Source organism: Cervus canadensis, chromosome 14 (assembly GCF_019320065.1).
Source record: "Cervus canadensis isolate Bull #8, Minnesota chromosome 14, ASM1932006v1, whole genome shotgun sequence".
NCBI classification, from domain to species: domain Eukaryota; kingdom Metazoa; phylum Chordata; class Mammalia; order Artiodactyla; family Cervidae; genus Cervus; species Cervus canadensis.
In genome coordinates this window covers 7932218-7959124 of record NC_057399.1, presented here as the reverse complement: position 1 = coordinate 7959124, position 26907 = coordinate 7932218, and the positions used below count along the sequence as shown (strand labels likewise).

Sequence of the window (26907 nt, the reverse complement as noted above, 5' to 3'; positions counted from 1 at the left end):
CACGTGTCGGATTCCTGCTTCAGCAGGAGCTTCAGCACCATGGGGCTCCTTGCAGTTTATGGACAATACATGGTTAGGATTCTTTGATCATAACTACTTTAATTTACATCAGACACATAGTTTCTATTTTGATCACATATTCATCCTCCTTTTAGAAGAATTAAGTTTTGTTTGCTTAACTTTTGGAATTTTAAAATATATATAATCGACTACATAGTTAGGGTTTCATATCTTTAAATCACAGTTTGCTCCAAGTGAAAAGTTTCAAAAGTAGAGTGTTGCAAAAAAGATCCACCCAGGGTTTGCAATTGGGTGATGGGGCAACCAATGGGGGGGGTGTGTGGCCTGAAGAAGATTTGTCAAATGGAGACAAAATGACTTTTTTTGTTTTTATTAAAAATGTAATTTAGGAATTCGGAGGAGCAAGGAATGAACTGTTAGTGTTTGATGAGGACAGGGTTTCAGTTTGAGGAGATGAGAAGTTCTGGTGGTCGTCATGGTTGCACAGCAGTGTGAATGCTAGTGTCAGAATTGTGCATTTCAAAATGTCTAAAGGGCTAAACGTTACGTTATATATACTTTACCACAATAAAAATATGTGTGTCTTCTATTTAACTTAGTCTAAGGATGTTGTGTAACTTAAATTTTTTTTTTCTGAATTGTCATGGTAAGAGGAAAAATGTCAGCTAAAAACCCATTATCGATAAGGCTAATAGGCAACACAATGATAATATTTGTTGGGCAACAAATTGCCCTCATTTGCGTTTCCTTAGACACTAAAGTTATGTTAAGACCTAATAGATTGTGGTCTACTTAATTGTTCTTTGTCTCTGGAGCACTTATTATTAAGTTTGTCAGTAAATGTTGACGTAAATTGAATCAAGAAGAACTTGTTAATTATCTAACATTAATTAAAAGAATAAAATGGGAAGGAATTTGTGAGTGATTTTAGGGCTGCCTGAGAAAGTTTCCAAACAAGCAGTTGCCACGTATATGATCGGGAGCAGTTATTAGTGTTGTGCTAATTCTAAGAGCACCAAGTCCAAACCAGAGTTAGTTCAGTTCAGTCACTCAGTCGTGTCCAACTCTATGCAGCCCCATTGACTGCAGCATGCCAGGCCTTCCTGTCCATCACCAACTTCTGGAGTTTACTCAAACTCATGTCCATTGAGTTGGTGATGGCATCCAACCATCTCATCCTCTGTCATCCCCTTATCCTCCCACCTTCAATCTTTCCCAGCATCAGGGTCTTTTCAAGTGAGTCAGTCCTTTGCATCAGGTAGCCAAAATATTGGAGTTTCAGCTTCAACATCAGTCCTTCCAGTGAATATTCAGGGCTGATTTCCTTTAGAATAGACTGGTTGGCTCTCCTTGCAGTCCAAGGGACTCTCAAGAGTCTTCTCCAACACCACAGTTCAAAAACATCAATTCCTTGGCACTCAGTTTTCTTTATAGTCCAACTCTCATATCCATACATGACCATTGGAAAAAACCACAGCCTTGACTAGACAGACCTTTGTCCACAAAGTAATGTCTCTGCTTTTTAATATGCGGTCTAGGTTGGTCATAACTTTTCCAAGGAGTAAGCATCTTTTAATTTCATGGCTGCAGTGACCATTTGTAGTGATTTTGGAGCCCCCCAAAATGAAGTCTGTCACTGTTTCCATTGTTTCCCCATCTATCTGCCATGAAATGATGGGTCCAGATGCTATGATCTTAGTTTTCTGAATGTTAAACTTTAAGCCAACTTTTTCACTCTCCTCTTTCACTTTCATCAAGAGGCTCTTTAGTTCTTCTTCACTTTCTGCCGTGAGGGTGGTGTCATCTGCATATCTGAGGTTATTGATATCTCTCCTGGCAATCTTGATTCCAGCTTGTGCTTCATCCAGCCCAGCGTTTCTCATGATGTACTCTGCATATAAGTTAAATAAGCAGGGTGACAATATACAGCCTTGATGTACTCCTTTTCCTATTTGGAACCAGTCTGTTGTTTCATGTCCAGTTCTAACTGTTGCTTCCTGATCTACTTACAGATTTCTCGAGAGGCAGGTCAGGTGGTCTAAGATCAGTATTATTTACGAGTAAGCAGGTTTAACTGTATAGCACAGGAAACTTTGCTCAGTATTATGTGGCAGCCTGGCTGGGAGGGCAGTTTAGGGACGAAAGGATACGTGTATATCTATGGCTGAGTTCTTTACTGTCCGCCTGAAACTATCACAACATTGCTAATTGGCTATAACTCCAATATGAAATAAAAAGTTTTTTATTTTTTTTAAAGAATAAGTTAAAGTTAAATGAAGCATCTACTTATAAAGAGTAACTTTGTTCAAAATTGCATATTATTTTTCAAAATTAGGTAACTAATAGTTGTGTTTATTCTCTCAGTCATAACCAACTCTTTGAAGCCCATGGACTGTAACCCGGCAGGCTCCTCTGTCCGTGGGATTTCCCAGGCAAGAATACTGGAGTGGGTAGCCATTCCTTTCTCCAGAGGATCTTCCTGACCCAGGGATCAAACCGTCTTCTCCTGCATTGCAGGGAGATTCTTTACTGTCTGACCCTTCAGGGTGCCTGCTTATTCTTAGTTGTGTGAATTAAGGTTTATGTTTTTGCCACCTTCAACTCCGTTTGATTGAGAAGGTGTGAAAATTCTTATTGTTCAGTTAATCAGGTTCTAGGGGAACCACATCTAAGCATCACCTTCTGTCAGTCTGTTTAATGATCAAGTGCCCTGTGGAAGTAGGGTCTAGAATGGTGGCGTTGTTAATCCTAGACCATGCAGGTGAGGACAGAAGGATCCCCCAGGCCTGTGCATCATGCCGCATGGAGAAGCCTGGTGAGGTAGCCTGCCTCCCACTCCTGAACTTGTGTAAACAGAGACCTGCCTGCCCGGCCTGGGTCCCCAGCACTTCATGGCGCCTGGGTCTGAGCAGAAAGTTGGCCAGTGTTTGCTGAGTTATTGAGTGAGTGGACTCTCTCTTCTGGCAAGTGGCCTTTCTAGAGCTCCCTGCTCTGTGCTTCTCTGCAGCCCGCTGTCCCAGCTTGCAGCCCTTGGTCCTTGAAGGTCCAGTGTAGGCGTTTCTCTTCTCTTACATCTTTAGTTCCTTTAGGAAAGGGGCTCATCCTTGCATCTTCAGCATTCATTATCATGGGTTAAGTGAATTCACCTCTTACTCTGGGCCCACTGTACACAACTGGCATTGACAGCAGTAAGTCTTACTACTTGATAATTATGAATTATACTTTCAGTTACTTTAAAAACATTAGGCACAGTGAACCACCCTTATCATGAGTCTTGGGAATGGGCCAGCCTTGCAAGCAGGCCTTCAGATGGTAGCAGTCAGAACTTCCCTGCTGACACTTCTGTGTCCATGCTCACTTACTTCCCTGTGGGTGGAGGGCTGCAGCCCTGCAGGCTGTTAGCTGGGGGCTGGTCTTTGCTCCCAGGGGTCTCCTGCCTCCCTTATGCTTTCTGTGTGGCCTGCTCTTGCAGCAGCAGGTCAAGTCCCTTTCTCCTTTAAATCTCTCTGTGTTCCTGTTCTCTTTCTGCTTCATCTCTCTGATTTCCTCTTCTGGCTGGAGAAAGTTCTCTACTTTAAAGGCTCCTGTGGTTAAACTGGGTCAGTTTGGGTAATCCAGGACAGTCTTCCTAACCTTAATCCCATCTGCAGAGTCCCTTTTGTCATGCAAAGTCATATGTTCACAGTTCCGGACATTAGGGCCTGGACATCTTTGGGGCCATTCTGCCCACCCTAATGTATTTGCACATCTCTGGTTTTTTTCTTTCCGCATGTGGTATCCTTTCCTATCAAACACATTCTCATTGGATCTGAAGATGTTTTCCACAGCCATATGGAGTCTTGCTGCTGGGGTATCTGAGCATGAGCTCACAGTTAGTGTTTCATGGATGGTCCCCAGAAGAAGCTGCTGCCGCGTCCTCACTGATGCAGTTCTCATCCACAGCAGTGTCCCAGCTTGTGGCCTTTCTGAGGCAACCTTGACCCCTCGGAAGAAAGACCATGTATAGGCTCTCTTCTTAGGCCTCCTTCTACATGTTAAAAAGAAGAAGTCCAAATCAAGCACTCCTTCTCTGGCCGTAAAAGTTTTGTGGATATTCTCACTGTCTTAATTTTTAAAGGACTTGTCTTCTTCTTCTGCATCTATTACTGTTTGTGCAAACTTTGTCCACTAACACAGGTTGACTGTTTCATTTATAATTCCAAATTCCAAAAACTCTGGGAAAAGTTTTATCCTAATTCCTTATTTAAAATGGACATTAGATGATAGTAAGACAAAAGGTCTTTACTTATGTTGATTTGGGCAAGTTGTCCATATGCTTTCCCATATGTTTGGGATATTAATTAATATGTGAAATGCAATGTATGCTTCCCTAAATTCTCCAAATTATAAAACTGAGACATAGCTGGCCCTGAAATCTTTGACTAAGGAATTTGAGGATTTCAGCTCTAATCACTAAAGGTTAGTGATCCAAATTTATTGATTTTTTAAAAAAGAAATTATATTCTTTACTGGTGATATGTTTCATAGTAATATTTTTGATGAGTGACTGCTTCCATGGCTAAGTTAGATTTCTGTGTGAAAATAACCAAATAAATTAAGTACTCAGAACTGCAAAATACACTTTAGAAGGATTTTATTTGAATGAAATACAGGACTGTGTCTTAAATGAAGGTAAAATTATTGCCATTTCTAGCCAAATGGTGCCCTGCTTCTCAGGACACACACACTCTTTTGATGTGCAGAGTAAATGCCCTCATGTGAAATGCAGTGGAAGAGATATCACTGGAAAAAAAAAAGGTGAGAAAAGGGGTTCATTTCCTATACGATGTGAACAAGCATGGTTTACATCAGTCCCCTGGGAAACCAGGTGGCCTGACAAGGCTTGACGCTGAACATTCATAGGGCTTAGAAGATGTGTTTGCAAGTTCAGTCCAACTGAATCAGAAAATGGCCAGAGTCTTAGGATGCTGAGGGTCATAGAACAGCATGGAAGTGAGCAATACAGCACACCAGTGATCACTGGCAAAGTTCAGTAACGTTTATTTTATTTTTATAATTAACTTACTTTATTCATTTTTTGACTATTTGAGTTATTAATTTTTGGCTGCGCTGGATCTTCTTCGCTGCATGGGCGTTCTCCGGTTGCTGTGAGCAGGGTCTCCTCTTCCTCCTACGGCGTGGTGCTGGGGCTTTCGTAGGTGCTGGCCTGTGGGCTCAGCAGTTGTGGCACACCTGGGCGTCGCTGCTCCCTGGCGTGTGGTATCTTCCCAGACTAGGGACCAAACCCTTGTCCCCTGCGTTGGCAGGCAGATTCTCAACCACTGGACCACCAGGGAATTCCCAGTAATGTTTGTTTTCTACTTTCCCCTGAGAATAAATCAACTAGTACATGTCAATCTACTGTGATTCTTGGATTCAGACAAGAATTTTGTGAGGCAGTCCTTGCGAGTCAGGATTCTTATCTGTAGGCTGATGTGAGCTCTGAGTTCCCTGGGGCCTTCTGGGCCAGGCTGGGGAGAGGTGTGGGCTCCATCCACTCTCCTGCTCTGAGGCTGTGGTCTGTGAGCGTGCCTGGTGGGCAGCAGAGGTCCATGGGTGGGCAGCCTAAAGCTCTGATGGTACTCCAGGTGGAGGTCAGGGCTCCAGCTCCATCACTGCCTCCCTGGACATCTATGAGGTCTTCCTGGGGCTCTGTCACAGACTCTGACCAGTTATCTCACTCAGGCTACCAGCCTGCCCTGACTTTGTCTCTTCTCCCTCTCAGTTCCATGTGGTGGGAACAGCAGGCTGACTCTATGAAAGTCAGACCGATGCACCCTCTCCTGCCAGCTGACTGTGGCTCATAGCTTCCTCTGCAATGGCGTCCTTTGTCCAGGCTCATCGGGCCTGTGACCGCTGGGTCCCTGCTCAGCCTTGGGCACCTTTCCTCTGGAGGGTGCTTTTCCTTCTGTCTTCCTTTGGCTTCACTCTCATCTCCTATTTCTCCCTCTTTTCTTCTCTCCTTCTGTTCTTTCTTTATTTTTTCATCTATCATTAAATATTTTTATCCTCATTTCAATCTTCTTTCTCCATTTCCCCCTATATTCTCCCTCCGATCAGTCTAGGTACTCGGGAATCCAGCGACGCTGAGAAGGGGAGGATTTAGCTGGGTCTCTGGCATGGTTGTAGCTAAGAATCAGCCCGGCCTTAGGCCTTCTGTGAACTGGCTTCTGGTCTTCATTTTCCCGGTACTGGCTCAGAAATCTGAGGAGGCACGCTGGCTTATGTGGCTCTGGCTGCGGGTCTCTCAGATCCTATGGCCTGCGGCCAGAGAAAGAGCTGGTCTGATCAGGACGGCTCTCAGACCTCCCTGCACCCAGCCCTGAAGCCCCTGGGTCGGTAGGTGGGGCCACACAAGGACTTCATGTCCACCCTGGTGGGGGCACTCAGGAGGGAGAGATGTTGGGAGGGCCATATTATCACATTTCTTGCTTGTTTTTTTTTGTCTCTCACTGTCTCCCCATGACCTTTGCTTTCTTTTCTATTTCTCTGGTTTCCTCTTCTCACACGTCTTATCTGTCTACTCCTCTCTCTCCCATTTTCTCTACAAAAGAAAGGACCTGGACTGCTATGGGTCCTGCTACTCAGCAGGTGGCCAGTGGACCAGCAGCATCACTTGATAGATCTTGATAGAAATATGGACTTTCAGCCCCCACCCAAATATATTGAAAAGAATCTGCATTTTAACAGGATGACCAGGTGATTCCAGTGCAGTTTAGACTGTGAAAGGGCAGACTGGAATGACCCAAGTCCCATCTGTGGGGAAAACTGTTTTGCCCCTTGACCGAATCTCCAGCTTCCTGGGTCAGAGGGGACTGTGCTCCCTGCGTGAGGACGCAGCTCATCCCGCCCACGTGTTAGCCTGGGCAGGTGACGCTCCTGTAACAAGACCTCGGGGACCTTGCTTCAGTACCCTTTGCTGCAGGACATCCTCCTTATCCCTGAGAGTCACCAGCCTCATGGGGTGAAGCCCAGGCATTTTTTCATTGTTATCAGTAAATAACAAGTGGTTCAAGTTAGTCCTGCTTTTGAAAACTGTAATATATCCTGAATCTCTACACTCTGCATTTGTTAGAGGTTTATTCTTCATATTAACAACTCGTCAGAACTCTAGTTCAGAAGTTACACTCTATGAATTTAAGATGGAAGCTGTTATTCGTAAGGCAGTGAACTTAGATTTTTAAGTGGATAAAGTGGATTTTTCTTCGTATGCAGGCCCTTTGCATGAAAAAGGCATTCTTCTGAGAAAGGACTGGCAAAATATATTTGAGAAAGATAAGAAAGGAAATTATTTGAAATAAACATAAGTTCTCGTATAAATAATTCCATTTAATAGATTTCTTTTGCCTTGAAAAAATAAGTAGCAGTAGGTCCTTAAATGAATATAAAATAGACAGAGCAAATCATTTGAAACTTTGTTTTTCTTTGGATAATTTGCAACCTAGAACACCAAGTAGACTAATTAATGAGATTAATTAATATTGAAAGATTCACAACAATCTCACAGTGTTCTAAGAGAGCAACAAAGGTGAGCCCAAGGGTGTAGGGTAGAAAAAAGACAGGGAAATATTGGAAGCATGAGGGTTGGGCTAGAAGCCATTTGTTGGTTATATATGTACAAATTTATTTATTTAAGAGAAATAGCTGATGCACACATGGCAAAATATTTACCTTGTTAAAATAGATCTAGATTGTTGGTACATGTATATCTGTTTCGGCAGGGATGTTTGAAATGTTGCATAATCAAATTAATAAACCATATAGGATTCAAGTTTAAATGAATTATGTTTACTTGGTATGAATAGAAAGATCATATGACTGTGTAGTTTCAAAATAAAGAGGGATAAGAGCAGTGTTGAATCAGAATAAGAAAAACTGGACTCAGACAAGGAGGAGGGTTTGTATGTAAGGAAGTAGGTACTATGCTACATGTGAAGCTCCGTCGGGAGATAGAAGGAGCAGAAATTCTCTTGACAGAGATTTCTGCTAATTCAGTCATTAAATATATGTTGGTTTATTTCAGATCAAGGTTAATACACTTATTGCTAATGAGTTAATGACTCAACAGAGCCAATCCCTGCGTCAGGTAGGCGGTTGCTCAGAAGGGTCTGCCGAGTGTACCTTGGCTGTCTGAGGCTTGTGCTAGTTCTGGACTCACTGATTTCAAGTTTGGCTCTGAGAGCACAATAGGAGCAACACTTCAGTGATTCTGTATTGATCTCTTCCACGTCCTTGGCCTTGGTGAGGACACGGCCCTCCGCTTCCTAACCGTCCACCTCATGAACGTGGAGTGCGTTGATTCCCAAGGCAGTGACTGTGTACCGTGGTCAGTCCTGTTGATTGCATTTACCATCACAGACCACAGTGGGGTTCTCTGTGCATTTCCTCCCCTTCCTGGGCTCTGAGAGCCATTAGGTCAGGGACTGATTGCCCCAGAAGGCCAAGCCTATTACAATTTCTCAATAAGGAGTTGTTAGACTGAGTTAAGGAAAAGTTGCAGTTCTCAAACAGACCTCAACCCAGATGGCTAGGTTAAAACTTAGCCGAGTGTGATGCTGCTTGTGTGATGGGAGGCTTTCAGTGCCAGGTCTAACAAGAGGCTTGGCACTTTTCTCCCACAAAGTGGTACCAGGACGATGCTCTGTTGAACCAGAGACAGAGCTAGTCCCACTTGCCTTTTGCTCAGGTCTCAGTGACAAGAGAGATGAACGCTGGGTTTGGTCTGTCACGCTGTTCAAAGTTGGAAAGTTTGAGCAGAGAAGTGAATGAATCTCATCTGTGACCACAAAGTAATTGATGGGTCCCCAGAAGCCTGGGATCCAGTATAACAGCTGCTTCTTGCCATGCTGACTGCATCCAGTGGGTGTGGAGCATCCTTCCTTCCATTTGCCAATTACAGTCCTTCCCAATCTGAAAACCTTTGCTCACATCCCTTTCTCCTTGTATGAAAATTGCTTAGACCCTCCCTTCTTTTTCTACTCCTAGGGATTTTTGTTTTTATTTCTCAAGTATCACTATTCTTCTACCATATTTATTCATCTCACGCCTATTTCACATCATTTTTGGCATCAGGGACTACAGTTCGTTTATAACTATATCCTTTGTACAGACTTTATTGCTTTGCAAAAGTAATGATTTTACTTATTTGAATTGCCATGTGTTGTCAGGTTGAGAGGAAGGGATGTGGTGGCAAGTAGAATTTTAAATATGTAGCAGGATAAACAGCAACTCTTGAGACATCTTACAAATTACAATTTTACCTTTCATAGATTGAAGTTGTTGCAGAAGTGGTGTTATTGGAGATCTATGTAAATTAGGGTATATTTTATGAGAAAGGTAAACGTTAAACAGTAATATGAACAGAGTATGGGAGAGTTGTGGGGGAAATAGCTTTATAAGTAGAATTTTTTACCCATTTGGGAAAGAACACTGTTTTTGAGCAAGAATATTGTTTTTAAGCAGGAAAAGTATATGATGGAAAAAGTCAATGTTTACCGAGAAAGGTAAAAGGGCAGCTCACTCATTGAAAGGAAATGTCGCTGAGCCAGCTTTTAGGAAAAAGGCGGAAGAAAGGGCAGCTCAGGGGGCGCCCTACCGGGATTCATGGAAACTCTAACTGCTGACTGCAGTGCTGGCACTTAGCTTCATAAAATGTGTTAATACTGAGATTCGCAGAGAATGACTGTTAAAGTCTACAAAGTCTACAACTTGCACACATAACACAAACATACAGAATGCACAGATTCGTGTGTACTTCATGGGTGAGCTCCTGGGGCTGCAGTTTTGATGTAAAAGACTCAGGTAGTTTGGTACCAGACGGTTGGGTTCTTGAGTAAATGGCGATGGAGTGCTTAGAGCGCAGTGCTCACAGCGCTGTGGTTTCTGCGCTTCCAGTTAGAACGGTTTTCTGCCTGTGATGCGGACCACGTTTTATACATTTGCACAAACAGAGGCAATAACGGAAATTTTTAAGTAGTCATTTATTTTTGGTCGCACTGGCTCTTCGTCGCTGTGTGCGGGCTCTGCCAGTCGCAGCGCGAGGGCTCGTGTCTGCCGCGGGTCCTCCTGCTCCTGTCTGCCGGGAGTCCTCCTTCTGTGTCTGCCGGGAGTCCTCCTGCTCTGTCTGCCGGGGGTCCTCCTGCTCGTGTCTGCCGGCTCCTCCTGCTCGTGTCTGCCGGCTCCTCCTGCTCGTGTCTGCCGGGGGTCCTCCTGCTCCTGTCTGCCGGGAGTCCTCCTTCTGTGTCTGCCGGGAGTCCTCCTGCTCGTGTCTGCCGGCTCGTCCTGCTGTGTCTGCCTGGGGTCCTCCTGCTCGTGTCTGCCGGGGGTCCTCCTGCTCGTGTCTGCCGGCTCCTCCTGCTCGTGTCTGCCGGGAGTCCTCCTGCTCGTGTCTGCCGGGGGTCCTCCTGCTCGTGTCTGCCTGGGGCCCTCCTGCTCGTGTCTGCCGGCTCCTCCTGCTCGTGTCTGCCGGCTCCTCCTGCTCGTGTCTGCCGGGAGTCCTCCTGCTCTGTCTGCCGGGGGTCCTCCTGCTCGTGTCTGCCGGGAGTCCTCCTGCTCGTGTCTGCCGGGAGTCCTCCTGCTCTGTCTGCTGGGGGTCCTCCTGCTCGTGTCTGCCGGCTCCTCCTGCTCGTGTCTGCCGGGAGTCCTCCTGCTCTGTCTGCCAGGGGTCCTCCTGCTCCTGTCTGCCAGGGGTCCTCCTGCTCGTGTCTGCCGGGGGTCCTCCTGCTCGTGTCTGCCGGCTCCTCCTGCTCGTGTCTGCCGGGAGTCCTCCTGCTCGTGTCTGCCGGGGGTCCTCCTGCTCGTGTCTGCCTGGGGTCCTCCTGCTCGTGTCTGCCGGCTCCTCCTGCTCCTGTCTGCCGGGGCTCCTCCTGCTCGTGTCTGCCGGCTCCTCCTGATGCGGAGCACAGGCCCCGCGCACGTGGGTTTCGGGGGCCGCAGCGTGTGATCTCAGCGTTGTGACTCGCAGGTGCCAGAGTTCACAGCTTTCAGTGATGGCGGCTCGTGGGCTGAATCCTGCACCGAGGATGGAATCCGTGTCTCCTGTGTTGGCAGGCAGATTCTTATCCACTGTGCCACCAGCGTGGGACACAGTAATGAAATTTTAAAATTTTGCAAAAAGGAAGACAGGCGTTGAGGATTTTTTTTTTTTTTTTTTTAGTATTAGTATTGCAGTCTCAAAATTCTGAGAAAAAAAGAATTTCTGATGAGCAAACCTCAGACTTCCAGAGCTGTTATGGTTAGGACAGCAGTTGAGAAGCTGGATGCTGTTCAATCATGTTTAATGTCTCAGAAAGAAAGAAATATTGGTTCAACCATGGGCCAGACAACTTCCCCTGTGAATGGACAGATAATAAATATTTTTGGCTTTGTAGACCTGTATAGTCTCTTGTGACTACTCAACTATGCTCTCCTGTGAAAGTAGCCACAGGTAATACATACTAATAAATGAAGGAGTGTGGCAGTGTTCCAATAAAACTTTATTTACAAAACCACACAGCCAGCTGTTTCTGGACTTAGGTTGTTTCCCCTAGTCTAGTCCATTTTAAAAAATCTATTTAAGGTGAAATGTAGGGATCCAGTATGAGAAATGAAAATTATAGCATCAATGTGACACAGTATAACCTCTCAGACTTGAACTCCACAGAACTTTTGCTAATACTCCTGCTTAGGACAGTACTTTTCAAATTGTATCCTAGAAAAACTTTCTTTTCATTGTAAATGTATGCATGTAATTTGATGTCTTTCAGGATAAGACACAAATACTACACATCTGACCTAGGATATCATTACATAGCACTTAGCATAAAACTAAGTTTAAAAAAAAGAATCCGTTTAAAGAAAAATGTTAAAACAATAAGAAATGCTAACCCACACTGAGTACTTAGCAAGTGCCTGGAACTACTTCATGTGTTTTACACATATTTATTAAATGTATCCTCACAACAGCCCTCTAACTCCCGGTTTACAGAAAAGGACACTGAGGTGTGAAGAGTTCAAGTTCAGTACCCTTAAATCACAGAGCTTGTTTGCAATGTCAGAAGGTTTGAACTCCAGCTGTCTGGCCACAGGGCCCACATTCAAACCACCTCACCACAGTACAGAGGGGTCATGTTGGAGGTGGACAAAATGATGGTGCAGAGTGGGGGTCCTCTTCCTTAGGACGTGGGAAGCAGGCATGCTCAGACAGTGCTGGTAGCATAAAATGCCATAAAATGGGTTTATGTTCAACTCATGTCTCCTGCATTGGCGGGTAGATTTCTTTACCACTGAGCCACCAGGGAAGCCAATATGCCCAAAACGTTTACCCAAAGCAGGATCTTGAAGAGATGTTTGCACACCCATGTTTATCACAGCATTGTGCACACCCTTAGAAGATGATTTCTATAAACTTAAGTGTTCAAAAGCACTCACTATTTAGAGTTCTGAAGATGACAATCCAAAAGGAGTGGTGCTATTAAATTCCATCAATATATTATCTACACCAAGTAACAATTCTACTTCTATGAGTTAGTCCCACCAGAATACTAAGAGATGAACAGAAAGTGCCTTTGAGAAAATTAATACATGGAATTCTTTCCTTTCAAAACAAAGAAGTTACTTAATCAGTCTGTCTATTTATGTCTTTGAAGGAACGTTGGTTTAAAACATTATATAATTTTCAAGTGTACAACATTATCAAATACATTTACTGATAAAGAGCTTTAAGAAATATTTTTTTACAGCAAGGAAAGAGTATGTATTTATTGTGCTTCCATTAGAAATTTCCAAGATGAACATATGTATACATGTGCATGCAAATATATATAGACTATTTCTGGAAGCACACAAGATAAATTATGAATAGCATTTCTCACTTTGGGTAGATATGCAATGAGTAGGCAATGAATGCTATTTTTCAACTACATGCATGTATTGCTGCTCAATTAGATACAAATTTTGAAAGGATTGAAGGAAAAAACAAAGGAAATACAAAGTAGTATCTGAACTCTGGTAAAGAATCATTGTTCAGTTGCTAAGTCATGCCCGACTCTTTATGATCCCGTGAACTGCAGCATGCCAGGCTTCCCTGTCCTTCACTATTTCCCTGAGTTTGTTCAAACTCATGTCCATTGAGTCGGTGATGCCATCCAACCATCTCATCCTCTGTCACCCCCTTCTCCTCTTGCCCTCAATCTTTCCCAGCATCAGGGTCTTTTCCAGTGAGTCAGCTCTTTGCATGAGGTGGCCAAAGTATTGGAGCTTCAGCCTCAGTATCAGTCCCTGCAATGAATATTCAGGGTTGATTTCCTTCAGGGTGGACTGGTTTGATCATCCTGCAGTCCAAGAGACTCTTAAGAGTCTTCTCCAGCTCCACAGTTCAAAGCATCAATTCTTTGGCACTCAGCCTTCTTTATGATCTAACTCATATCCATACATGACTGTTGGAAAAACCATAGCTTTGACTATAAGAAGCTTTGCGGCAAAGTGATGTTTCTGCTTTTTAGTCCTGTCTTTAGTGCTGTCTAGGTTTGTCACCAACATTTGCTAGATTATAGAGAAAGGAAGGGAATTTCAGAAACACATCTATCTCTGTTTCATCAACTACACTAAAGCCTTTCACTGTGTGGATCATGACAAACCATGGAAAGCTCTTAGAGAGATGGAAATACCAGACCATCTCTCCTATCTCCTGAGAAACCTGTATGCGTATCAAGAAGCAACAGTTAGAACCCTGTATGGAACAACTAACTGGTTCAAGATTAAGAAAGGAGTATGACAGGGCTGTGTGCTGTCACCCTGTTTGTTTAACCTACACACTGAGCACATCATGAGAAGTGCTGGGCTGGATGAGTTACAAGCCAGGATCGAGATAGGTGGGAGAAACATCAACAACCTCAGAGATGTGGATGATACCATTCTAATGGCAGAAAGTGAAGAGGAACTAAAGAGCCTCTTGATGAGGGTAAAGGAGCAGAGTGAAAAAGCCAGCTTAAGACTAAATATTAGAAAAATACCATGGCATCCAGCCCCATTAATTCATGCAGATGGAAGGGGAAAATGTGGAAGTAGTGACAGATATCCTCTTCTTGGGCCCCAAAATCACTGTGGATGGTGACTGCAGCCGTGAAATCAGAAGATGATTGCTTCTTGGTGGAAAAGCCATGACAAACCTAGACAGTGTGAAAAGCAGGACATTTCTCTGCCGACAAAGATCCATATAGTCAAGGGTATGGTCTTCCCAGTGGTCACGTAAGGTTGTGAGAGCTGGACCATAAAGAAAGCAGAGCACCAAAGAATTGATGCCTTTGAACTGTGGTGCTGGAGAAGACTCCTGAAAGTCCCTTGGACAGCAAACAAGTGGAAAAGCTTGTTTAATCAGCAAACAGATCAAACGAGTCAATCTTAAAGGAGATCAGCCCTGAATATTCACTGGAAGGAATGATACTAAAGCTGAAACTCCAGTATTGTGGTCATCTGATGCAAACAGATGACTCATTGGAAAAGACACTGATGCTAGGAAAGATCGAGGACAGAAGGAAAAGAGGGTGTCAGAGGATTAGATGGCTGGACAGCACCACTGATGCAATGACCATGAATTTGAGCAGACTCTGGGAGATGGTGAGGGACAGGGAGGCCTGGCATGCTGCAGTCCATGAGATGGCAAAGAGTTGGACATGACTGGCAGACCGAACAAAAACAACTAGTTTTGTCACAGCTATTCTTCCAAGGAGCAAGTGTCTTAATCCCCTGGCTGCAGTTAACGTCTGCAGTGATTTAGGAGCCCAAGAAAATGAAACCTGACACTGTTTCCACTTTTTCCCCATTTATTTGCCATGAAGTGATAGGACCAGATGCCATGATCTTCATTTTTTGAATGTTGAATTTTAAGCCAGCTTTTCCACTCTCCTATTTCACCTTCATTAAGAGGCTCTTTAGTTCCTTTTCACATGCTGCTGCTGCTGCTGCTAAGTCACTTCAGTCGTGTCTGACTCTGTGCGACCCCATAGACGGCAGCCCACCAGGCTCCCCCGTCCCTCGGATTCTCCAGGCAAGAATACTGGAGTGGGTTGCCATTTCCTTCTCCAATGCATGAAAGTGAAAAGGGAACGTGAAGTTGCTCAGTCGTGTCCGACTCCTATCGACCCCATGAACTACAGCCCACCAGGCTCCTCCGTCCACGGGATTTCCCAGGCAAGAGGACTGGAGTCGGGTGCCATCCTCTTCACATACCAGCCATTAAAGTGCATGGCATCTGCATATTTTGCTGTTATTGTTCAGTTGCCCAGTTGACTATTCTCTGCATTCAGTTGGGTATGTCTTTCCCTTTCTCCTTTTCCTTTCATGGTAAAGACTGTAACATTAAATTTACCATTCTTACCATTTTTAAGTTTACAGTTCAGTAGTGTTGAGTATAGTCATAGTGCTGTGAAATAGATCTGTACAACTTTCTCATCTTGTAAAAAAAACTGAGTAAGCACAGAGTTCCCTCCCTGCCCCTAGCCATTGGCAGTCCATGGCTACTATCTGTTTCAATGGTTTTTGGTGCCTTAGAGTCTTCATATTCATGGAATCCTACAGTATTTGCCCTTTTGTGATGATTTATTTCACATATCATAATGTTCTTTTGGTTTATCCATATTATGTGAAAGTGAAAGTTGCCCAGTCGTGTCCAACTGTTTGTGACCCCACAGACCCTCTGTCCATGGAATTCCCCAGGTCAGAATACTGGAGTGGGTAGCTGTTCCCTTCTCCAGGGATCTTCCCAATCCAGGTATTGAACTGGGGTCTCCTGCATTGCAGGTGGATTCTTTACCAGCTAAGCCACTAGGGAAGCCTGAATGTATGTAAATAGATTCTGTATTGTTTTTACAGTGAATATATTCCTAATAGAGGCTTTTAGATGGTATGGATAAGAAAAAGTACTATTTCAACTTAGAGAAAACTTTTTAGGTGACTTTCTCCTTTTTTAACGTGTGTTATTGAAATGTAGTTGATTTATAATGTGTTAATTTCTACTGTATCACAAAATGATTCAGTTATATATCTGTATATATGTATGTGTGTGCATACATATATATACATATACATATAAATTTATATACATATGTACATATCCCTGGGAATGGTTACCTACTCCAGTATTCTTGCCTGGAGTATTCCATGGGCAGAGGAACCTGGCAGGCAGAAGGCTGGACCCAACTAAGTAACACACACACACGCACACACACACACACACACATATATGTATATTGTTTTAGTTGTCAAGTGATGCTAAACTCTTTTGCGACCCCATGGACTATAGCTCACCAGGCTTCTCTGTCCATGGGGATTTCCTGGGCAAGAATACTGGAGTGGGTTGCCATTTCCTTTTCCAAGGGATCTTCCCAAAACAGGGATCGAACCCGAGTCTCCTGCATTGCAGGCAGATTCTTTCCTGCTGAGCCACCAGGAAATATATATATATATATATATATATATATATATGTATATATATAATTATTTTCATATTCTTTCCGTTATTGTTTATCACAGAATATTGAATATAGTTATGTGTGCTATGCAGTAGGACCTTGCTGCTTATCCGTTCCATATACAATAGCTTGTATCTGCTAATCTCAAACTCCTGCTCCATCTCTCACCTACCTTTCCTGCACTTTGGCCACCACAGTCTCTGCTCTCTATGTCTGTGAGTCTGTCTCTCTTTCATAGATAAATTCATCATTTGTGTCATACTGTAGATTCTGCATATAAGTGTTGTCATATGATATTTGTCTTTCTCTGACTTACTTCACTTAGTAGGTCCATCCATATTGCTGCAAATGACATTATTTTCTTCTTTTTTTATGACTGGGTAGCATTCTATTGTATATATGCACCACATCTTTATCCATTCATTTCTTGATGATCATTTACGTTGTTTCTGTGTCCTTTGGCTGTTGTAAACAGTATGCAGTGAGCATTTCGGTGAATTTGCCTTTTTTAATTACAGTTTCCTGCAGATGTGCGCCCCCGAGTGGGATTGCAGGGTCACACAGCTGCTCTACTGTTAGGGTGAGAGGCTTCCGCACTGCTCTCCACAGTGACTGTGCCAGTTCACGTTCTCGCCAACCACGCAGGAGGTTCCCCTTTCCTCCACACCTCCTCACTTGCTATCTGCACTTTTGGATGCTGGCCGTTTTGACTGGTGTGAGGTGGCACCTCATTGCAGTTTCTCTTGCAGTTTTGACTTGCACTTCTCTGATGGTTAGGAATGCTGAGCGTCTGTGCTGGCCATTTGTCTGTCTTCTTTGGAGAGGTGTCTGTTCAGCTCTTCTGCCCATTTTCAGCTGTGCTGTTTGTTTTCTGTCATTGAGTTGTATGAGCTGTTTGTCTGTTTTGGAAATTAAGCCCTTGTTGGTTGCATCGTTTGCAAATATCCTCCTCCTCACTTCCATGTATTTTCTTCTCGTTTTGTTTATAGTTCCCTTTGCTGTACAAAAGCTTGGAAGCTTGATTAGATCTCATTTGTTTATTTTTGCATTCATTTCTATTGTCTTAGGAGACTGACCTAAGAAAACATTGGTATGATTTATGTCAGAGAATGTTTTGCCTATGTTCTCTTCTATGAGTTTTTTGGTGAGGTGATTTTCTTCTTGCAGATAAAAGAGCAAGTGTCTCTGGGATTATATTACAGAGATTTGTGTGTGTGGACAGAAGTGCACTTGTCTACCATGCTGGGTAAGTATCCATAGGGTGAAGCTCCAGACACGAAGCACGTGACTCATCTTCCATCCGTATTCCCAATTACTCTTTTGCTGTGCTGGAGATTCTGTGCTTATTTCTTTAGGAGGGATCAGTTAAGAGCTAAGGAAGAGAAGTTTTGAAAAAGAGTTGAATGTCAGGGCATTTTTCTAGAAGGGGCTATGAGCAAGAAAGAAGAAGGGCAGGCAGTGGAAATATGAGACCTTAGCCTCACACTGCATCTGTGACCCAGAGAGAGAAGTTCAGAATAAATCAGTTTTGATGCATATTAGGCAAGTGGAGTTTATTTGGATTTGAACTCCTGTCTTCTCTTTTGTGTTTTTTTTTAAATGTTTTTAATCATTCAGCCTGAGTGGCTTATCTTCCTTTCAGAGCCTTGAACATTTTAATGATTCATTATCCTTCTTCTTTTAAAAAGAGAGAAGAGAAAAATTATGTGAGCAGTAGAAAGAACTCTCTGGGGAGCTCTTGTATATGCTGCAGCAAAAGCTTTATTAGCTAAAGTCCCCACTGATGGAAAATTCAGACATAGGAAAAGCTCCTGCATATTGTAAGCAAGTTTGAGAGCTACCAAAAGTATCTTCAGAATGAAATGCAAAATTACTGTGGCAACAGGTTTTCATCCTCATATCCCCAAGTAATGAAAAGTGAAATGGTCAGTGAATTACATCACCAATAGGCTTTCTATCCTTCAGTTCAGTTCAGTCGCTCAGTTGTGTCCGACTCTTTGCGACCCCATGGACTGCAGCACTCCAGGCCTCCCTGTCCTTAGGTTAAATAAATAAATAGATGAATCAATTACTTGAGGAAGCTGACAGTGACACCCAGGGTCCTTTGTAAAAATGCCCATCGAACACTCTGTATGTGTGTGTGTGCTGTCTCAGTTGCTTCAATTGTGTCCGAATCTTTGTGACCCCATGGACTGTAGCCCACCAGGCTCCTCTGTCCATGGGGATTCTCCAGGTAGGAATACTGGAATGGGTTCCCATGCCCTCCTCCAGGGGATCTTCCAGACCCATGAATTGAACCCACATCTCATGTCTCCTGCATCGGCGGGCGGGTTCTTTACCACTAGCGCCACCTGGGAAGTCCCGTCAAACACTCTGGGGTGCCTTTAAATGGGAAGGGATTAAATCTATCCCTATATTAGTTTCCTAGGGCCGCTGTCACAAAGTACCAGAAAGTGGGGGGCTTAAAACAACAGAAATTCGTTGTTTTAAGTCCCCTCCTCTCATAATTCTGGAGGCTAGAAGTTAAAAATCTTCGCAGGGCATGGTCAGGATAAAGGTCTCTGGAGAACCTCTTCCAGGTTGTTCTCTTAACTTACGATGTTAACAGTGATTCTTGGAGCTCTTTGGCTTGTAGATCATGGTTGCGATCTCTGTCTCCATTGCCATGTGACTTTCTTCCTCTGTACCTTTATCTCATCTTCCCTGTCTGTGTGTCTCTCCTCTTCTTTAGACTTCCGTGGTAGCTCAGACTGTAAAGCGTCTGCCTACAATGCGGGAGACCCGGGTTTGATCCCTGGGTTGGGAAGATCCACTGGAGAAGGAAATGGCAACCCACTTCAGTACTCTTGCCTGGAAAATCCCATGGATGGAGGAGCCTGCAAAGAGTCAGACACGAATGAGCGACTTCACTTCTCTTCACTTCCTCTTCCTATAAGGACCCAGGTCATATTGGATTAGGGCCCTCTGTCATGACCCCATCTGAAACTGATGACATCTGCAAAGGCAAAATTTCCAAAGAAGTTCACATTCACAGGTTCTGGAGTTAGGATTCCAATATATCTCATCATGGCAATTGTCTAGAAGGACAGAGGTGTGCATGTGTGCTAAGTTGCTTCATGTCTGACTCTTTGCAACCCTATGGACTATAGTCTGCCAGCCTCCTCCATCTATTGGGATTCTCCAGGCAAGACTATTGGAGTGGGTTACCATGCCCTTCTCCAGGGTATCTTCCCCACCCAGGGATTGAACCAGCATTTCTTATGACTCCTGCATTGGCAGGAAGGTTCTTTACCACTAGTACCGCCTGGGGAATGAAAGTGAAAGTGAAGTCTCTCAGTTGTGGCTGACTCTTCGACCCCAGGGACTGTAACCTACCAGGCTCCTCTGTCCATGGGATTATCCAGGCAAGAGTGCTGGAGTGGGTTGCCGTTTGCTTCTCTAGAGGATCTTCCCGACCCAGGGACCAAACCGGGGTCTCCAGCATTGTAGGCAGACGCTTTACCGTCTGAGCCACTAGGGAAGGCACCTGGGGGGTAGCTGTAGCCAAATTGCGCTTATTGAAAAGAAAATGAAGCACTTCCTCGTGTTGCTTGCTGTGCCCACTCTTTGTTATGGAAGAAGAGGATTAATCTGGAATCGATAAGAAATGCTTCTGGACCTCATAGCAAATAGAATCTGAGAAAACGAGCAAACAGCACCCTGGAGTGCTGCAGGGTGCAGGATCTAGAAAGGGAGACTGGGATTTGAGTCAGTGTGAAGATCAGTGGTTGGTGTCTAACATTTACTGAGTATTCATTGCGAGCCAGGCCTGGCTTTAAGCATTTCAGGGGCATCGTATCATTTAATCTTTCTCCATGGGTATCTTCTTTTTACAAAGAAACTCTGAAGCTCCGTTTTACACAATGGTCAATCTCTATGTTACTCTGGAATATTCTAAGGTAGATTGAAGTAGCCCTTTATTTTTCTATTATTATCATTTTTATTTATTCTTTATTACCTTCCATGAGATAAGTTCCCAGAGCTCACATAAGAAAGAGAAGATGGAAGGGAGGGAGACTTTACAACATCACTGTGTTCGTGGTGAGGCAGAGGCAAGTCTGAGTCACCTGAGGGCTGGGTTTAGGAGGTAAGAGTGTGCCCAAGGATACTGTTCAGAGATGATGTGGAGAATTGCTGACCTCAGGATACTGAATGAAAGTCTGCGTACTGTGGTTTTGTGGCTGTCCCAGCTCAGACTGTGCCTCTGTACTTAGGGGTCTACCATCCTTGTTCAAGGTTCCAGACAGAAACACACATGCTGAATTTTTGGTGCCTTTGTAAGTTCTGTCTCTCTACTGGGAGTGAGATGGAGGCTAGACCCAGATGTTCCTGCCAGGTTGGAGGGAGTTCAGTGTTGAACAAAGCACATTCCCTGCTTCATTAAAGGGCGCTCAGCTCAAGACTTGGGGCGTCTTGGTTCACAGAAATGAGAAACGGACCAGCTTTAGGTCAGGCTTTGCTTTTATGCACGTTTGTCTGGGCTCAGCATCTCTGAGCAGCAGGTTTTTCAGAGTCTCTGTCCTTTGTTGGTCCTTCGCTCAGTCGTAGGAAGCCCTCAAGATGCATCCAGATGTGTGAGTGAGCATGTGCTCGGTCATGTTCAACTGTTTACGACCGCACAGACTGCAGCCCACCAGACTCCTCTGTCCATGGAATTCTCTAGGCAAGAATACTGAGTGGGCTGCCATTTCCTTTTCCAGGGGACCTTCCTAATCTGGGAACCGAACCCATGTCTCTTTGTCTGTTGCCCTGGCAGGTGGAATCTTTGCCACAGAGTCACTTCAGAAGCCCATCCAGATGCATGTTATTCCCTAAGTCAGTCTGAACCCCAAACCTGGTCCTCAAGTACTACCATAGGCCAAAAATCACCCAGGAAAGGGGAGGAGGGATGAAAGGAAGATGCAGGTGGGAGGTGCACAGGTAAGGGTCCTGCTTAGCTGTCACCTGCAGAACAGGAGCAGGTTGTCACACCTTACTTTCCCTGCCTCCAGGTTGGAACCTGGAGAGCTTGACTGGATTCAGTTCTCTGTGTTAAAAAGTTGCTAGGTCATTTTCAAATTTCATTTTATTTTCTCATTTACACTTAGTTTGCAGTTGAGTTTTGTCTGGGTTTTGCTTTCTCCTTTTTTTTCTCCTGATTTTGGCTTTATTACTTTCAAATAATACTTTTCCTTCAATCACCATTTTCTTCGTATTAATGCTGTTTTACATTGCTTGCTGAGGACTGATTTTGTTACCCTCACTGCTGTTTTGTCTTCTTGGCAGCCCCCTGAGACGATCTGTTTACTACACTGGGTTCTCCAGGAGACTGTGGAGAGGCTGCCTAACAGACAGTCTCCTGAGAGACTTTCTTTACCCATTTTCAGTGGGAAGCAGTTTCAGCCAGAACTGGGTAATTACCCAGTTTCATCATGGCTGGGTAATACAAGCATCCAAATCATGAGGGGTGGTGGGGTGGGGTGTGAGTTCTGAGCATTGATTTTGATGGAATCATGGGTGTGACTTTCCCTCTTTCGGCTCCTGACGTGGATTAATGATTCAGAGGTTGTTGTGTGTGTGCTAAGCTGCTTCAGTCGTGTCTGACTCTGTGCAGCCATACGGACTGTAGCCTGCCAGGCTCCTCTGTCCATGGGCTTCTGCAAGCAAGAATGCTGGAGTGGGTTGCCATGCCCTTCTCCAGGGATTTTCCCACCCCAGGGGTTGAACCTGGCTGTCTTATGTCTCCTGCATTGGCAGTCGGGTTCTTTAGCGCCATCTGGGAAACCCTCAGAGGTCATTACCTTAATATAAAAAGGTGTTCATGCTGGCAAGAGCTAGGTAAGCTAGCAGGCACTGGGCGACTCTCACTGTGTGAGGCTGATGGTCAGTATATCCCTGGTAAGGAATGAGAAATTATGCCACGTGTCCTGCCGCCGCGTGACACCAGATGAGGTGCAGTGTCAGTGGGCTTCACGCGACGTGAAGCTGAGGGTGGGTGTGTGGGCAGCCGGCCAGAGTGCCCAGGAGATCCACAACCTTGGCGAGGATGAGTGGTCGCCCATCACCACAGGGGCTCATACGCAGGAAACTCGGTGTTTCTCTGTATCGGCCTGGGTCACAGTGATGACATTCACATAAACGAAAATGCTGCTTTTCTTTGTGTAAGTTTTTGTTGTTATAAAATATACATAGTGTACAATTTACCATTTTAAGTATTTTAAGTGGCATTAAATACACTTACTTGTGTTTCTGTCACCCCACTATTCATCTTCAGAATTTTTGAGAGATAAAAGAACTGATATTTATTAAATGTGTGTATTTTTATATAATTTTAAAGGTTACACTCCATTTACAGTTATTACAAAATATTGGCTATATTCTTCGTGGCATATATCCTTGTAGCCTATCTTACATCAATAATTTATACCTCCCACTCCCCACTCCTATTTTGCCCCCCTGCCCTGGAAAACACTTATCTTTTCTCTGAGCTTGATTATACTTACTAGTTTCTTGTAAGTTTTAGATTCCACATGTAAGTAAGAAAGAGAAAGACGAGAGTTCCAGAGAAGAGCAAGGAGGATAAGAAGGGCTTCTTAAGTGAACCATGCAGAGAAGCAGAGCATGATGGGAAAGGCTAGGGATCTTTTTAAGAAAATTAGAGGTACTCTAACCCTAACCCTAACCCTAACCCCAACTGTAACCCCTTAACCTTTGTCCATGCAAAGATAATAAAGGAAGGAAATGGCCAGACTTCAGAAGCAGAAGAGATTAAGAAGAGGCGGCAAGAGTACACAGAAGAACTATACAGAAAAGATTGTAATGATCCAGGTAACCGTGTTGGTGTGATCGCTCACCTAGAGCCAGATATCCTGGAATGTGAAGTCAAGTGGGCCTTAGGAAGCATCACTACAAACAAAGCTAGTGGAGGTGATGGAATTCCAGTTGAGCTATTTCAAATCCTAAAAGATGATGGTGTGAAAGTGCTGCACTCAATATGTCAGCAAATTTGGAAAACTCAGCAGTGGCCACAGGACTGGGAAAGGTCAGTTTTTATTCCCATCCCAAAGAAAGGCAATCCCAAAGCATGTTCAAACTACCGCACAATTGCACTCATTTCACATGCTAGCAAGGTAATGCTCAAAATCCTTCAAGCTAGACTTCAGTAGCATATGAACTGAAAACTTCCAGATGTACAAGCTACATGTAGAAAAGGCAGAGAAACCAGAGACCAAATTTCCAACATTCATTGTGTCATAAAAAAGGCAAGGGAGTTAAAAAAAATCTGCTTTTACTTCATTGACTCGGCTAAAACCTTTGACTGTGTGCTTTCTTGTGCTTAGTCGCTCAGTCATGTCCACGTCTCTGTGACCCCACTGTCCATGGGGACTCTCCAGGCAAGAATACTGGAGTGGATTGCCATGTCCTCCTCTAGGGAACCTTTCCAAGCCAGTGATTGAACCAGGTCTCCCACGTTGCAGGCAGATTCTTTACCATCTGAGCCACCTGGGAAGCCTTTGACTGTGTGGCTTACAACAAACTGTGGAAAATTCTTAAAGAGATGTAAATATCAGACCACCTTATCTGTCTCCTGAGAAACCTGTATGCAGGCCAAGAAGCATCCGGACTTGAAATGATGGACTGGTTCAAAATTGGAAAAGGGGTACATCAAGGCTGTATATTGTCACGCTTCGTATTTAACTTATATGCAGAGTACATCATGTGAAATGCTGGCTGGATGAATTACAAGCTGGAATTAATATTGCTGAGAGAAATATCAACAACCTCAGATATGCAGATGATAACACTTTGATAACAGAAAGCGAAGAGGAACTAAGAGCCTCCTGATGAGCGTAAAGAAGAGAATGAAAAAGTGTGGTTAAAACTCAACATCCAAAGAACTAAGATCATTACATCTGGTCCCATGTCTTCATGGCAAATAGAAAGGGAAAAGGTAGGAACGGTGACAGACTTTATTTTCTTGGGCTCCAAAATCACTGCAGACATTGCCTGCAGCCATGAAATTAAAAGAGGCTTGCTCCTTGGAAGAAAAACTATGATAAACCTAGCAGCATATTAAAAACCGGAGACACCACTTTGCTGACAAATGTCCATATAGTCCAAGCTATGTTTTTTCAGTAGTCATGTATGGATGTGAGAACTGGACTATAAAGAAAGCTGAGCACTGAAAGACTCATGCTTTCAAATTGTGTTGTTGAAAAAGACTCTTGAGAGCCCCTTGGACTGCAAGGAGAATCAACCAGTCGATCATAAAGGAAATCAACCCTGGATATTCATTGGAAAGCTTGATATTGCAGCTGATCCTCCAATGCTTTGGCCACCTGGTGGGAAGAGTCAACTTATTGGCAAAGACCCTGATGCTGGAAAAGATTGAGAGCAGGAGGAGAAGGGGGTGACAGAGAATGAGATGGTTAAATGCAGTACAAACTCAATGGACATGAGTTTGAACAAACTCCAGGAGATAGTGAAAGATAGGGAAGCCTGGTGTGCTGCAGTCCATGGGGTCACAAATAGTTGGACAGGACTCAGCGACTGAACTGCAGCATTAATGCAATGCTGTTTTCGTCTGCTTCTTTGTAGTTCACATAATGCTTCTATGGAGAAATGAGGCCTCCAGTTTCTTCATCTGTTGCCTAGCTCACATCACTCACCTTTATTTTTAAAATATCACATCTTTTTCAATATATGCTGAGGTGTTCATTTTCGCATTTTGTGATTTTTGCCTGTCTTTTCCTGTATTTTTAAAATGAAAATAAAAACATATCCTAGTCACTGCTGGAATAAAAAGCAGCTTTACTCTACCAGAATACCCCGCGCAGTGTCTATAAGGGCCTTTTAAATCACACATAGCAGTTTTTCAGAGAACCAGTTGACCTTGTATGACTGGAGATGCTTCACCTCAAACCCACGTCTGCTCCCTCTGTTGAAGGTGGTGCTGGTCTCTCCAGATGTTGCTGAAATGGGACCAGCATGCTTGCACACCCCCACAAAATTCAAGGGCTCTGACAATGCTCCCAAGCCAGTACTTGTTCAGGAGGTGACAGAAGTACTATAAACACAAAACACGCCGGGTTCTAAGGCAGCCTTCACTCCACGTGGGAAGTATGTGGCCAGCATTTGATTTGATAAAATGAGTATCAGTTAGAAGCCAGCATTGACCCCTTGCTCCTTTAATGACTTCATCTAACATCTTCTGTTGACCCGCCCAGATGTGTTTTATCCTGTGTCCAGCTATCATTGGCTCTGCGAGTCCCCTAAGGCTTTCCCTGTTTCAGCATCTGCTCCCTTCAGGTGACCTACACTTGCCCACTTTCTATCAGACGTTTCCTGGAGGCCATCCTGATGTGGTTCTAACAGCCTCGGCTGAGCACTGCCACTTCATGGACTCACTAAAGGACACATTCCTGTGGGTCATGTCCCCCCCACCCAATGACTCTAAGGAGCTCCAGCACAGAGGCTGCCAGCAAATGCTGGGAGAAGCCCTTAGTGCCACAGGGAGGCACCCATGGCCCCAAACCCAGGGCTTCTTCCAGGAGAGACTCCCCAGGAGGGAAAGGGGCTGTCTCCCCATGTGGACAGAGGGACAGCTCACCTCTCTGACCTCAGGCTGGAGAAGGTGGAGGGCTCAGGACTGCGGAAGTCTCTGCAGGGCACTCGCCTCCTTCCTGAGAGTCTGTGTGACCCACATGCAGGCAAGGAGGTGAGATCCTGCTGCTGTCTCTCCCTCGGGAGTGGAGTCACTGTTACGGGGAAATCTACCCTCACCCTGATTTCACTGGGGCTGGTTAGAAAGCGGGGAAAGCAAGCAAAACCAAAACCTGACTGTGGTTTTTGAAGATACATGAACCTGCGTCTGTATGTAGCACCTTCTCAAAACAGAAAAGCCAAAGTGTTAGTCACTCAGTCGTGTCTGACTCTGAGACCCCAGGGACTGGAGCCCCCCAGGCTCCTCCGAGGGCTTTCCCAAGCAAGAATACTGAAGTGGGTTTCCACTTCCTTCTGCGGGGGATCTTCCCGACCCAGGGATCAAACCCAGATCTCCTGCATTGCCGGCAGATTCTTTACCATCCGAGCCACCAGGCTTATTATAGCACCTTCTAAGGATTGGAATTCTAATTCCAAATGAAATGGTCTCTGTTTTAACTCATTACTGATGACTAACTTTCTTCATTTCAGATACAGCCTTTAACAATAGATCCCTGTTCTGTGTTCTGAAGCAAATCCCCTAGCCTTGCCTCCCAACCCTCTGGGGCCAGGAGAGGCATTTTCCCCTAAAAAAGTGGGGGTATTCTGTCCCACTCTGTGCTTTCCTGAGTGCCCTCTCTCCTGGTCTGTTCTTGGGGCTGCGATCTCCTTTCCTTAC

The 26907-nt window shown here is 44.4% G+C and overlaps 1 protein-coding gene across 1 annotated transcript in view; it reads left to right on the top strand.

The window, feature by feature from the left end:
* Nucleotides 1–26907, top strand: part of LOC122453341 (contactin-associated protein-like 3) — a 198994-nt gene that overhangs the window by 56534 nt on the left and 115553 nt on the right. The gene's annotated exons all lie outside the window — the stretch shown is intronic.